Source organism: Drosophila navojoa, chromosome 4 (assembly GCF_054131105.1).
Source record: "Drosophila navojoa isolate 15081-1374.11 chromosome 4, UAZ_NAV_1.0, whole genome shotgun sequence".
In the NCBI taxonomy this organism is placed as follows: domain Eukaryota; kingdom Metazoa; phylum Arthropoda; class Insecta; order Diptera; family Drosophilidae; genus Drosophila; species Drosophila navojoa.
The window spans coordinates 21,649,118-21,662,500 of NC_142892.1; the positions used below are offsets into that span (position 1 = coordinate 21,649,118).

The 13,383-nt window shown below is 39.8% G+C and overlaps 2 protein-coding genes across 2 annotated transcripts in view; both read left to right on the forward strand.

Annotated features, from left to right (window-relative positions):
• endos (endosulfine alpha) overlaps positions 1-7,087 on the forward strand; it is a 107,702-nt gene extending 100,615 nt beyond the window's left edge. Inside the window, exon 4 of the mRNA XM_089259192.1 lies at positions 7,073-7,087. The gene's annotated coding sequence lies outside the window, so the exon portion shown is untranslated. The remainder of the gene's footprint in view (positions 1-7,072) is intronic.
• The window catches only part of olf413 (DBH like monooxygenase olf413), a 144,858-nt gene that overhangs the window by 9,978 nt on the left and 121,497 nt on the right, over positions 1-13,383 (forward strand). The gene's annotated exons all lie outside the window — the stretch shown is intronic.

Sequence of the window (13,383 nt, forward strand, 5' to 3'; positions counted from 1 at the left end):
GCGAGCCGACTGCAGCCCAGGCCAGGCCAGGCCATTCCGCTGCTGCTGCTGCTGCTTCTGCTGCTGCTGCTGCTGTTGCTTCTGGGCTGGTATATCATCCCTGGTACCATTTTAAATTGAACTGTGCGCATTTAAGCGTAAAGTGACAGCTTGGAAAATCGAAAGCAAAATAAATTGTCTAGTGAACTTGGTGGTCTATGAATGGCACAACAGCTGAGCTGATTCTAGCCGTTGGGCTTACTGTCAGACAGGCAGCGAGGCAGCTTGGGAGCTAGGCAGGAGCCGGTAGCACCAGCAGCAGCAGCTAAGGCAGGAAGTGGCTCTCAGCTTGGTCTCCGCATGGCTATTAATTGAAATTCGTTGCTTAAAGGCCGTGCTGGGCAAAAGTTTTGAAAGCTGATAGCCGCACTGCCCAGGACCCGTGCCGGCGACTCTGTGTGTGTGTGTGTGTGTGTGTGGGTGTGTGTCACACGCAGCCTGGGCTTTAAAGGACATTAGAAACAGGCGGCGAAATTTGTCGCCTCACTCACTCACACGAGCTTGTAAGCTACCTACCTCCCTCCCTCCCTCCTAACTTATGGCACTCAACTATTCAGCTACCCCCGTACAGATGCCATTTGCATATGTATGTGTATGTATTTGTATATATCTCGCATATCCTTTTTCGGCGTGTGAATAGCTATGCGGGTCACATAAAAAACAGCCATTACCTAGCATTTGCATATCTATGACAGAGAGCTACTCACAAATTTAGCCAAGATAACCGGTTTCCCTTTTGGCTTGTTAGCACAGCTCCTGTGTCCTTGATGAAGTGCAATTGTGTTGCTGTTCGGGCATTATCGAGACTGTTTTACCTGAGCACCCGACGAGCTAGTTCGAGCATTGAAATGTGTTTCTAATGATCGCACGCCTCTGTTTGATTAAATTAAGCATGCGAAAGGGTTTCCACTTTGATTTCCATGTGTTTGATAGGGCAAAAGGTTAATAGCTGCGATAAGCCTAATCCTCTGACAGCTGCACAACCTCAATGCTGGCTGTCAGTCACCGATTATAATCTATGTATATAAATATGTATATATGTATGGAAAGGTGTATATAAGTTATCATTGTCATCATTATATCAGGTCATATGGAAATGATTTCAAGGCGAAATGCCTAAACGAACTTAGAAACGAAATTTTATATATATTTGTATGTTATGGCTATTTATTATTATTATTTAATTTATAACCATTTTTTCTTATTATTTAATTTGAAGTAATCTCACTTTTTTAATCAAATTCATAATTTAATTGTTTATTTATTGTTTTTTTTTTTCTCATTTCATATAATTTCTTTGGTATTACATATTTCTGTAATTTTATTATAATTATTCATTTATTTAACTCCTATCCTTTTTGTACTTCCTCTAAAGTAATTTTTATTATTTATTCATTTATTTTCAATTTTCATAAAACTTTTTCATTGATTATATACTTATCTACTTATTTGTTGTTGACTCTCCTTTCTTATTTATTTTTAGTTTTATATATATCTTATATCTTAACATTTATTACATTTTATTGCATTAGTTGAAATATTTTTATTTATTAATTATAATTGAATATTTACGCTCAACTCCTGTGTATAGAATCTATATTTTATGCTCACTTTCTCATGCTCATAATCTAACTTTGAGCTGCCATTTTATGCCTTGGCACACACTTGAATGGCGAGCAGCTATTATATCAATGAAATCGAATCTCACCTGCTCTCGCCGACTGCTGCGGCTGCCCCCTCCCCCCTCTGAGCGACAACTTTTGCCGTTAGCTTAGTGGCGCTTGCCTCTGCAGGGGTTTTACGGCTAGTTTTCGAAACTTTTGCGCACAGCGGTCTTCCTTTGTCCGGGCTCGGGTCGGCTGCAAGCTGGCTAAAAAACTTTTGCACTATACCATTCATATATACGTACGTACATATATATATTTATATACATACATATATTCAGGTGTATATATACTACTTTTGTTACTTAAAGTTTGCTTTTTGTCTTTGCATATTTAACTGAGAAAAAAAAAGTTGGTAGATAAAAAGCAGGAGACGGAAAGTTGACGGACTTGGCGGGGGCCGGTGCCATCCAAATTGTGCGCAAATTAATTGAACGCAAAGAACGCAGCAAGCAAACACAGCCAGGTAGCCGCCCACCTTTACATCTACCTGTCCCTGATCCAGTGCTGACCAAACGCTTTGCATGTTCAACTTAAAACGCTTGCCACTCCGTTGAGGCGAATTGTGCGGGGAGTCTAAAGAAAAACACAAAGTTTTCTTTCGCTTGTTTTTTCTTTCTCTCACTTTTATTTTTTTCTTTTTTGCCCGCTTTGCCCGTTTTGCGCTGTGTTCCGTGTGCCTGGTTGGGATGGCAGTCGTCTGCCTGCTAATCCAGGACAATAAGTGTTTGTCGTTGGGATTTAGACAATTATTCACGTTAAGTTGACGTCTGAGACGGGGCCCAGGCAGCTGACAGTCGCCAACGCCGTTTTGTTATTTTCGACTTTCGAGACTCGAGAACGTTTCAATTTGTCCCGGTTTTATTTTGGGGTCTCAGTGCTACCCATTCGCCGTATTCCCATGCCCAGCAGCAGCAGCAGCAGCAGCAGCAGCAGCAGAAGCTCGACAGCTCGAGCTCCAAATCCACACGCAGCCTCCTTTTGTTCCAGCGACAGTTTGTATTATAAGCGCATTAGGTTTTGAGGTGTCAGCAGTGGCACTCGCGCTGATATGTCATCTGGAAGTAATTTTTATTTATTCGTTCGCTAAGTCGTCTGGCAATTTTATGATGACATTTCGTTTCCAAGGATTTTCGCGAACATTGCGCCATATAAATTTTAATATAAAAGGCCACGCACTTGAGAGCGCTTTATTTGATTTCGTCGCCACAATAAAAAATCTGGCGAGCACAGCTGAACTGAACCGGGTGTGCAACTTTTTACGCACCGACAAGTGCTGTCGACTTGCCCCCACGTCTCTCTCTCTCTCTCTCTCTCTCTCTCTCTCTCTCTTTCATATTTCTCTCCCTGTGGCTCTTCAATAAGCGAGAGCCCAATCATCCAATTCCACTTGCATCACATGTGCCGCCCAGTCCCTGGTCACGTTCCAAACATAAAAGTATTTACAAATAATATTTCCATATGGTAAGACGTGACAAAGACTCAAATTAGCGTTTGCCGTTTATCTGGCCGGTTCCAGAAAGTCCCCTCCAGACAATAAAATAACCTCGGCAGGTCGCTCCATAAACTTCCGGTCATAAGCAGCTGCAGCAGGAGCGGCCCCCTCCTCCCACTGCCCCTACGGCCCAAAACGTTCGTCGCATATTTTTATACTACATAATGCCGTACCCGAAAAAATGTTTGTACATAATTTTAATGTTTTCTGATTGAACCTTTGGCAAAAAGCCATAAAAATTAAATGCCCCAAAATCGGTCGAGGATCTGGGCAGGACGAACTCCATTTGGGGCATCAATTTAATTTCATGTTAGAGTTTTTTATGGTCTCTCCCGTTTTTTATTTTTTGTATTTTAATAGTTGATTGCCGTTCGGCAGTTTCGCGTTTGTTGCGGTCGCTTTGCCAGGTTTTTGGCTTTTGGTTTCTCGGCCCGATCTTTGCCATTGAAATTGCCAGTTGGCGGCAGTTTTAATGACTGCATTTGGCAGTAAAGTTTTCAAGTCAAGTTAAATGACTCAAATTTGATGCGCACTTAGTGGGCATAGAACGTTCAGTGGGTGGGCTTTGCCCTCGGCTTGCTGCTTGCTTCGGATTACATCAAAATGTTCTCCAGTTGGATTTTTTGACATTCTGTGCAAAAGTCGAACGAAATGTGAGCGAAAAACGGCAGCTGTAATAATAGATGAAGTCTCACTCGCAGCTCAATTAGAAGAAAAATAATTAAAGATATTAAGTAAGTTGTAGAGAAGTTAGTTTGGTATTTTCATTTTATATTCCATTTACAATGCAAATTAAATGCATACCTACAACAATAACAACAATATATAGTATATATATAGAATACAATTTTCCAGCTCAAGTGCTTTCACTTGGATTCTATTGAAATCGCTTTAGATTTGTTCGAATGTACTTGATGATTCTGTTGAATGGGCCTTTTGGTTATCGAAGCCCCTTATCAGGCCGTTATTCAACAATGTCGAGTGGAAAAACATGCTAGCAATATGCACTCATTCATCATATACAAAGATTTATCTAACAACATACACACGGCAGGTGATTTGATTTTAAATCGAGCACATTCCCGCAAACCCAATCAATTTCCAATGCCAATCCCAATACCACTTCACTGCTATAATTGTGTACGCACAGCTTGGCTTTTATAAGTCGCTTGTACACATGTGTGCACACACACACACACACACACACACACACATACATACAAGCGAGTACATGCCATTCCCACCTCTCCTCCTGCATTGGAGTTCACCCTTTCTGCAAATGGCTTACCTGTCGTTTTGTAATGCAAATCTTTTGCTTTCATCTGCTTGTTATATATCGCAAGCTATTAACCAAAAAAATGAGAAAAAGAGGAGGAAAAAATAAATGTAAAAACGAAGCTGAGGACTCGCATTTCTATGCTGTTTGCTTCCTTCAGGCAGGCGTCCCCCATTCCAGCCTATGTGTTTGCATTTGCATTTGAATCATTCGTTTGTGCGAAATCAGATTAAATCGCATAATCGAATCGTATGCTATATATAAACGATGACAAAGACTGATGCAGGCAGACACCCAGACACTGAGCCACCGAACCACCCACTCAACCAATCACCAATAATCAACGACAACAAAACGGCAACCAGTCAACGAGTGAAAAAAAAGAACACGAATGTTGAAGAAATTATGTATTATATAAAAATCAATAGCGACGTATTGAAAATCCTATGCACATAAACCCGAGCACGTACAAAACGTTCTGTAAAAAAAAAAAAAGAAAGCACAAAAAACCAGCGAAAAACCACAGCCAGCCACAACAGCAGCACCAAAGTTATCCAGACACATGCGGCAAATACTTTTCAAAGTGAAATCTCATGCAGGAGAAAAAGTAAGCAATATGCCAGTGTATATGTATGTATGTATATAGTATGTGTGTAAGCATTCATACGTGGGGCAACATAGTGAGCAAAGGGTTGTGAAACCAGTTGAATCTCTGACTTGGTTATTTCGTGTCTCCTCAGCTGATCAGAGAACGAAAAAAAGGATGCAGATGAATGAAAAACAAATGCGACGTCTCTAATGACACGAGCTACCAGAGCAGTGGATTAATCCTGCAGCTCATTGTTTGCTTCTTCTCTTGTTTTTTGCTCTACTTTGTTTGGCTAGCTTATCAGCTTTTTACCTTATTCAGTTCTTCCTTATTCTAGTTGTTTGTATTTTGCTTTCCTTGTTGATGATATGAAATGTTGTAGATTGTGCTATAAGACTATGAATATCTAATATAGTAGGCAGTATCTTTGGTCTATGAACTATCAATAACTAGTCAAATTTCTTGTCTAAAATTATAAAAATTCATTGATTGATCTTACAACACATTGTTTGTTTGTTTATTTTCTTGGTCTCCTTTGTTCTGCTTTGTTTTCTTAACTCATCTAGTTGTCTCTATTTAACTTTGCTTGTGATCTCTTCTCTTCCTTTCACATATTTGCTTTGTTGAAGTCTTATAGACTATGAAATCTCTACGACCTATGAAGCATTTCAGCTCTTTGAAAGATTTTATAAAATATATGAAGTATCTGTGGTACCTGAATTATCTATGCTCTATGAAGTACCTGAGGTCTGTTGATAGCGTTAACAGGATGTTTAACAAGAAACTTTTTCTATAGATCTGTTAGTTTAACTCTTTCCTTAACTTGCACTATTTTAGCTCAATCTGTACGAATTATATGAGTATATTTTCATAAATGTTTAAAATAAATAAAGTGAATATAAATGAGATGAAATAAATAATAATTATATATCCCATACATCAGCTTTTGTTAATAATTTTACATACTCAGATAACATTTAGCCTTTGCTCCATATTCGCTTGGCTCTCAAGCTGTTTGCCTTTGTTCAGAAATTCAAATTAACTGGATTATAAAAGGCCAGATGAGATAAAGTCGATACCTTCTTGACAGCGTTCACATTTGCACTAGCTGATCCACCCTTGGCCACACTTTGTGCCACATTTTTAACTTCAAATTAAGTTTGTGTGCACGTAGCAAACACAAAAATAACAACAGCAACAACAACAACAACAATGGAAATGGCAATTCAAGCTGAACCTTTTCTTGTTTTTTTTTTTTCTTTGCCTTTGATTTTGCTTAGGTTTTGCCTTCGCCACGCTTGCACTTTTGCCAAGTGGCCAGAGCAGCAGCTCCTCAGCCTCAGCCTCAGCCTCAGCGTCAGCTTCAGCCGAAGAGCTACTCGAGGCTGTGAAAATAGTTCGTTAGCCTTTCAAAAACTAAATTGTATTTTCCCCAAAAAAGGGCAGCCAAGCAGCTGAGCTGTGCTGAGCCGAGTTGAGTTTGTGTAGGAGAGGGAGGGGAAGGGGAAGGGGCGAACGGTGTGGGTGATTGGTTTGAGCTGAGCGAAAACCAAATTATTGGCATTTATTTCTCGTTTTGAGTTCGAGACACCCTCGCTGGAGTCGCTCTCGCCTAACTAGCAGCACAACTGAAGCATCTAATGCGCTTTTGCCGGCAACGTGGAGCTTCCAGCAGGAGGTGGGCTGCCCATTTTATGCTTCTAATGCCGACTAATTAGCAGCTTGAATGCGCTAAGACTACAAAGCAGCTGTGTAACAGCAGGCAGCCCGCTGGGCGGTGGAGAACTCGGTGGCATGATGGAAAACTTTTGGGAAATTGAAAATGCGCAAAATGACTTTGACCAGAAATCCCAAATGCCAATTGGCAAGTCACAATAGCGGCGCAAAATTTTGCTGACTAACCCAGAAGCGGCTGGCGAAATACCCTCTTCGAAAGGTAACAAATACGGGTGGGCAACTACTCTGTGTATGTGTGTGTGTGTATGTGTGTGCGTGTGAAAATCACACAAACTGTTTACCTAGATCATTATTGCAGCAGTTGCTGTTGAGGGTAAATTAAGTCGGCATCGGATTAATCAATTGGGTAGCCTATATCAAAACACATGCATGACTGAGCTGCATCCAATTTGCGCATGTGATCAATGATGATGATCGACAACAATAAAGAATTACACACACACACTCAGACAAATGCACATATGTATATATGCTATACATAAAAGGTTTGTGATTGTTCTTTTCTTTTTTTTTGGGTGCACTGAAATGGAAATGCTGCAGATGTTTCAAATAGTTGAAAGCATTTAGCGCGCGGGCTTAGCAAAGGCATGAAATGCGAAAAAATGTGTTCTATATATGAATTGCCTTTTCTCTTTGTTACCCTCGCAGAGAAAGGGTATTTTTAATTTGTCAAGAAATAGTATGGCATTATTATCATGCATTATTATATTACAAAACCAAATCGGGATGTAAAACATGCACTAAAGGTAGCAGAAAATCAGTTGTAATAAATATGTATGCTATTAAAAAAAAATTATTGAAATTAATAGGAATGGAATATTTTGATTTGTTAATATTTAATACAATGCATACTTTATGTATCGTATTTTAATTTAAAAAAAAACTGCAACTAAAATGTATTATTCTTTAAATATTAAATAAATTTAAACAAAATTTATTAGTAAAAAATTTAAAGAAAATAAAAAAGAAACATTTTATTTTAAATTTCTCACTTAAAAAATTCAAAGAAATTAAAACACATTTTTCATTAACCGATTATTAATTAAAATAATACAAATGTACTAGGATTGAATAGAGTCCCTAAACGGTATTCATACATTCATTTATTTCTATGTGAATACCCTTTATGTAGTCCATAAAGAGAATTCATACATCTATATATGCACTCCTGCTACATTTAAATTACATTTTGTTATAGTGTTGACAGTTGCTTTTCACTAAAGGCCTGACTCATTCCCTTCGTCGACGTCGGCTTAGACCCATTGGGATTTATAGGCAGCACACACACACACACACCGCAGTGCTATTTGCCAATTAACATGATATCTCACTGAGCTCCCTTAGAGCTCTCCTATGCCACATCGTGATCATTAGTTTTGTTTCTTTACTGGCACTTCGATGATTACTATTTCTGTTGAGCGCCGATCCTAGGCGAAAACTAAAGCGAAACTCGTTCGTCCTCCACTCGCGCCTTGCATTTGCAAGTTGCGCTATTAAGCAGCGTTTATGATGCGCACCTTGTTAAGCCTGGCCTGCCAAGTCATTAAAGTCAACCGCCGGCAGCCGCCCCCAACTTCGCGCCCAGCTCGCTAATCATTAAGCTGTTTTTATGCGCCTATCAATGTCGGGGGCCAGGCCACCTTTAAAGCACTCTTTTAATTGCTTAAACTTATTAAGCAGCTGCCACTGCAGCCCAACTTTGGAGCTGCCACCGCCCTGCGCTGGCAACTATTTTGTATTTGCCTCATATCCTTCAAAAACATAAAAAAAAAAAGAAATGAGAAGAAAAAGGAAGAAAAATACAAGACGTTGCTAAACTTTGTTGCTGTTGCTGTTGTTGCATAGACAAAGACTCTTCGTCTGCAGCTCAGTCTCAGCCTCAGTCTCAGCCTCAGCCTCAGCCTCAGACGTAGCTAAGGTCAGCAACTTTTATTTCTTGGCCAACACTTGCGCGCAAACGCTTTTTGTTGCAAATGGCCAAGGAGCAGGAGGAGGCGGAACGTAAGCAGGCAGACGAGGCTCGCTCTGCAGCTCAGCTAGCTGAAGTGGCTCGAAGCATCGTCATCGTTGTTACTGTTGTTGTTGTTGTTGTTGTCAGACAGCGTTTGCTTATCTTTTTTATTGTTCTTGGCCAACATCGAAGCAAAGTCTGGAGCTGCATTTTGGCATTTTGCAACGTTTTTGAAGTTTAATGCCAGAGTCGTGCCTCATATTTCGATGGAACAATAGACGGCGACGGCGACGGCGACGGCACAAAAAATCGAGGCGTGCCAAAGGGGGCGGAGGTGTGCATGTGTATGTGTGTGTATATTTTGGTGGTTGTGTTGCCGTTGCCTGCCCTGCCTGGGTAATCCGCCTCAGTTTAGCACTTGAGCAGCATCACCAACAGCAGCAGCGCGTCCTCTCCAGCTCTGGCCAGAGCACACGGATTTGTATATTGTTGTATTGTTCCTGCTGCTGCTGCTGCTGCTGGTGGTGCTGGTGATGCTGCCCCCCCATTTCAACACGCGGCGATGCGGCTGCAGATTGAGCAAAAGTTGCTGTTGCCAGTTACCAGTCGATTGTTGTTGCTGCCGTTGCCGTTGCTGTTGCCGCTGGGAAGTGTGAACATTTTGGGCAACACTCTCAGGTGGTTGCAGGAGAGCTTGCTCAAAAGGTGTTGGTAATGATGATTTTGAATTATTCATGATTCACGACGATTGAAATTATTTGCGCGCCTCGTGTTGTTGTTGCTGTTGTCGGTATTGTTGTTGCGGCTGTTAAACTTTTGCGCGTGTTGCCTGGTCGTGGCACTTATAAGGCCTGCCACAACAATGCCCCGCATTATGCGAGGCTGCTTCGGCTTGTGTCTTACCTTTTCTGCTTTATGTTAAATCATTCAAATTGAAAAAGAAAACCAAAAAAAACAACAACAACAACAAAAGTAAAGGAACTACAATAACAGCTGAGGGCTCCGACGATGTGCCAATGTTTGTCCAATGTCTGCGCTGGCTGGGGCAGGGGGCGACGGGGCCCGATCGGAATGTTCTCAGGGGAGGCAGTCTGCAACAGTGCGAGTTATCGTTAGGGCGCAAATGTCATTCGAAATATGCTGATTGTATATATGTATATATGAGTGTGTGTGTGTGTGTGTGTGCATTGACTTGCTGCGGGTATTTCGTTGAATTGCTTTGCCACTTTAGTTTTTGGGAATGCTCTTTGTTTGATCGTGGCATTAAAAATTTGAGTTGGGTTTGATGCCTTCGACCTTTGTTTTGCTGAAAGATGCAGCCATCTAATTATGTGCCACAACGACATCCACAAGTTGAATGGAAATGCTAACAAAAGTGTATTTTTTTTTTTTTTTAGATTGTTGCAAGAATGCTAAAAGTCTTGTTGCTAAATTTATCAGATATTAAAATAAAATTTGATGTATTGTTGCATTTTACAATATGGAATTGTTTTAAATGCCAGTCAATTCAACTAAATATTATATATATGTTTCCTTGATCTTTTGAAAATTTCAATATATAATAATACAAAAAAAATTTGAGGTAAGAAATATTATATTGACGTTAACATGAAATTTTTATGTATTATTTTTTTATATCAAATCAAATTTTCTTATGTGATTTTGTTTCGATTTCCATCGTGTTGGACCTCATGCCAACACGAATTCGACTAAAGCAATTGTTTAAAATAAACTAAGCTGAGATTCTTATTATAATGCAATATATAGATATTTATTTTAAAATAAATATATGATATTAAATAATATTTCTCTTTTAAATTTAATTGAATCTTATATGTATACCTTAACTTAAAGATTTTCTAACAAATTCGTGTTTATTGAAGTCGAACTATTTTCATTATAATTTAATTCAATTAAATATCGTAATAATATTTATTTAAAATTTAAATATTTGCTTTTCTTACAATTAATACAATTATTTTCCAAATTCCCTTAAACTAAATATTTGTTTTGTTATTCATTAAATTTGTAATTTTAAACATATTTTTGTTTTTGTATTACAAATTGGCTTTGCGAATTTGCTTGCCTGTAGCAAAAATTTATTTTCGCTACATTAACTAAAGTTTGCCTATGTGAATCAGCTGGACTTGAATATTTTCACATCTCCATCTCGTTGATGTGCTGCAAGTGACCTTATGAACTCATTGTGCCTCGGGTTATTGTTCGCATTCATATTTGCTTGATTTTGCTATGCTCAGTGCTGCATAATCCTCAATTATCTTGTTTATCAGGCACTTGCTCTCTGTCTCCCTCAACACTTCACTCAGCCTCCGCACACACACACTCACACACTCGCACAGAAAATAAAACTTCCCACAACCATCATCGGGTCTTGAGCAGTTCCACACAAGCATTGCCCCAATAATTTCATTTGCAGCATCAAGATCTGCCGCGTAGACGAACGAGACGAGGCGAGGCGAGTTCGCTGGTATTTTTCGTACTTCCCACAAATTATCACAAATTAGACGCAGTTGCAAGATCCTACATGCTTTGGAGCACATGTTTCAATCAAATTAAATTCGAACTCTGGCCACACTCGCTAGAGTATGTATGTATGTCTACATATATAGATGCAGTTGATGCTACATAATTTTGCCATACGTACTTGCCGATGCGAATGCTGATAGCCGTGGCGTGTTGCTGCTGGGGTGGGCGGCAGCGGGAGGGCGACACTATAAGCGTTACCTGATGCCTTCCTCATAACCAACACGTACGAACAATTCACAGTCATCCCAGAGGCTCACTCGATAGAGGTGCTAATGCTGATCAACAGCAACTGATACCAGAGTCAGAGTCAGAAATAATGCAAAGAGGCAGCAGCAGCAACAGCAACAACAGCAACAACAATGGCCATAGTCATATAACAATGCGCCTCTCCTGGTCGAGGCAGTTGTGCTATAGTTTCGAGCTGGCTGCAAATGTACGAACAGAAATTAAGTCAGAGTCGAGCCGTCGAGCCGTCGAGTCGGGTCCAGCCAAAAGAAGCCCAAGAAGCCAAAACAATGCAGCCGACGACCGGTCGCAACGCCCGCTGGACGTGTATCTGATGCGGTCTCAACTTCACAGCAGAGCTGAGGCCACAGTCCCAGTCCCAGTCCCAGTCCCAGTGCCAGACCCAGTCGCAATCCCAGTCGCAGTCCCAGTTCGTAACACAAATCATCTTCCAGCGCTCACGAAATTGTTGCGCAAACTAAAAAGCCAACGAAAAATAAAACGGCAACAAAAAAAAGCAAGCGAAAAAAAATACTGAAATCAGAGTAAAGAGCCAAAGCGTGAGGCTGGCAAAACAAAAGGAGGCGTTGGTGTTGGTGTTGGCTGATTGTTGTTGCCAGTTATTGTTGTTGTTGTTGTTGCTGTGTGTTACCTGTATGGCAGCAGCTTAGCTTTTGGCCAGCGATTGGCCTGCAGTATGTGTGAACTGGTAAAACGTGACACATTTATATCACTTCGTTTGAATCACAAAATAATAATAAATATAATAGCAAGCCGTCGTTGCCGTCACCGTCTGCGATTCTCCCAGGCCCTGGCTCTCCCTCTCTCTCTCGCCCTCTTACTCACACTTTCTGCTGAAACTCTGCCGTGCCCATGTGCACACAGTAAAAAAAGAGAAACAATTTCGTATATACAAGTTTCTGACCTGGGTAAAATCGACGTTTTGCCTGCCAGCAACAACTACTAAAAAATTGAAAACCAAAAAATAGAAAAAATAGAAAAATGGAAGGAACCCAAACGGCTATTGGAATGTGTTGATAATCCATGCAATACCCTGTAGCCTTTAGCTAGATTTATGTATGTCTATTTGCATATCACGGATAGATTTTATTTTACTTTTTATTTTCTTTTTATGTTTTTTGGTTTTGGGCTATTCAAGACGTCAAGCTAGCTGAGAGTTAGATGCCTTGGCTGCAGGGCATTGAATGAGCTTGTGAGGAACTTGAAGTGCATTGAGTTTTATTTCAGTGTAAGCAAATGCTTCAGCAATTGCAGATGTAAAGAAACTATTCCGAATTTTTGTGAGAGCCCGATGTAAACTATATGAGAATACAAGTGGAACAACAGTTAGGAATATTGAAAAATATAGTGTAAAAAATAAATATTATTTTTGTAAAAGTCTTATCAAAAATAAATGTTAAATTTAATATCAGTTTCCTCTCTTATTCTCATCTATGAACAAAATTATTTATTTTTAGTTCATGAAATGTCTATAGAGAATATTTATATATTGTAGCTATCCTCTTCTATTTTCATCGTATTTATTCCATTGCCTAATTCCTGAAATTACGTTGGGGAATACTTATTTATTAGGTATATTTATATATATTTATTTATATGTTATACTAAGGCAATTCCTTCAATCGTTTCTTGTTCCCATCGCCCTTCCTAAAAACTATTTTCCCAGAAAGCAAGGAGCTGCATTGAGCAGTCGTAGGGCATTATAAAATTGGCCCAGACACTTGGCTAGCGTTTGGTCGACATTAAAAAAAGAGTGAGAGGTTTTACTTATTGTGGGTTGTCGCTGCTGCTGCTGCTGCTGCTGGCCCATTTGACAATATACGAAATATTGCACCCCTG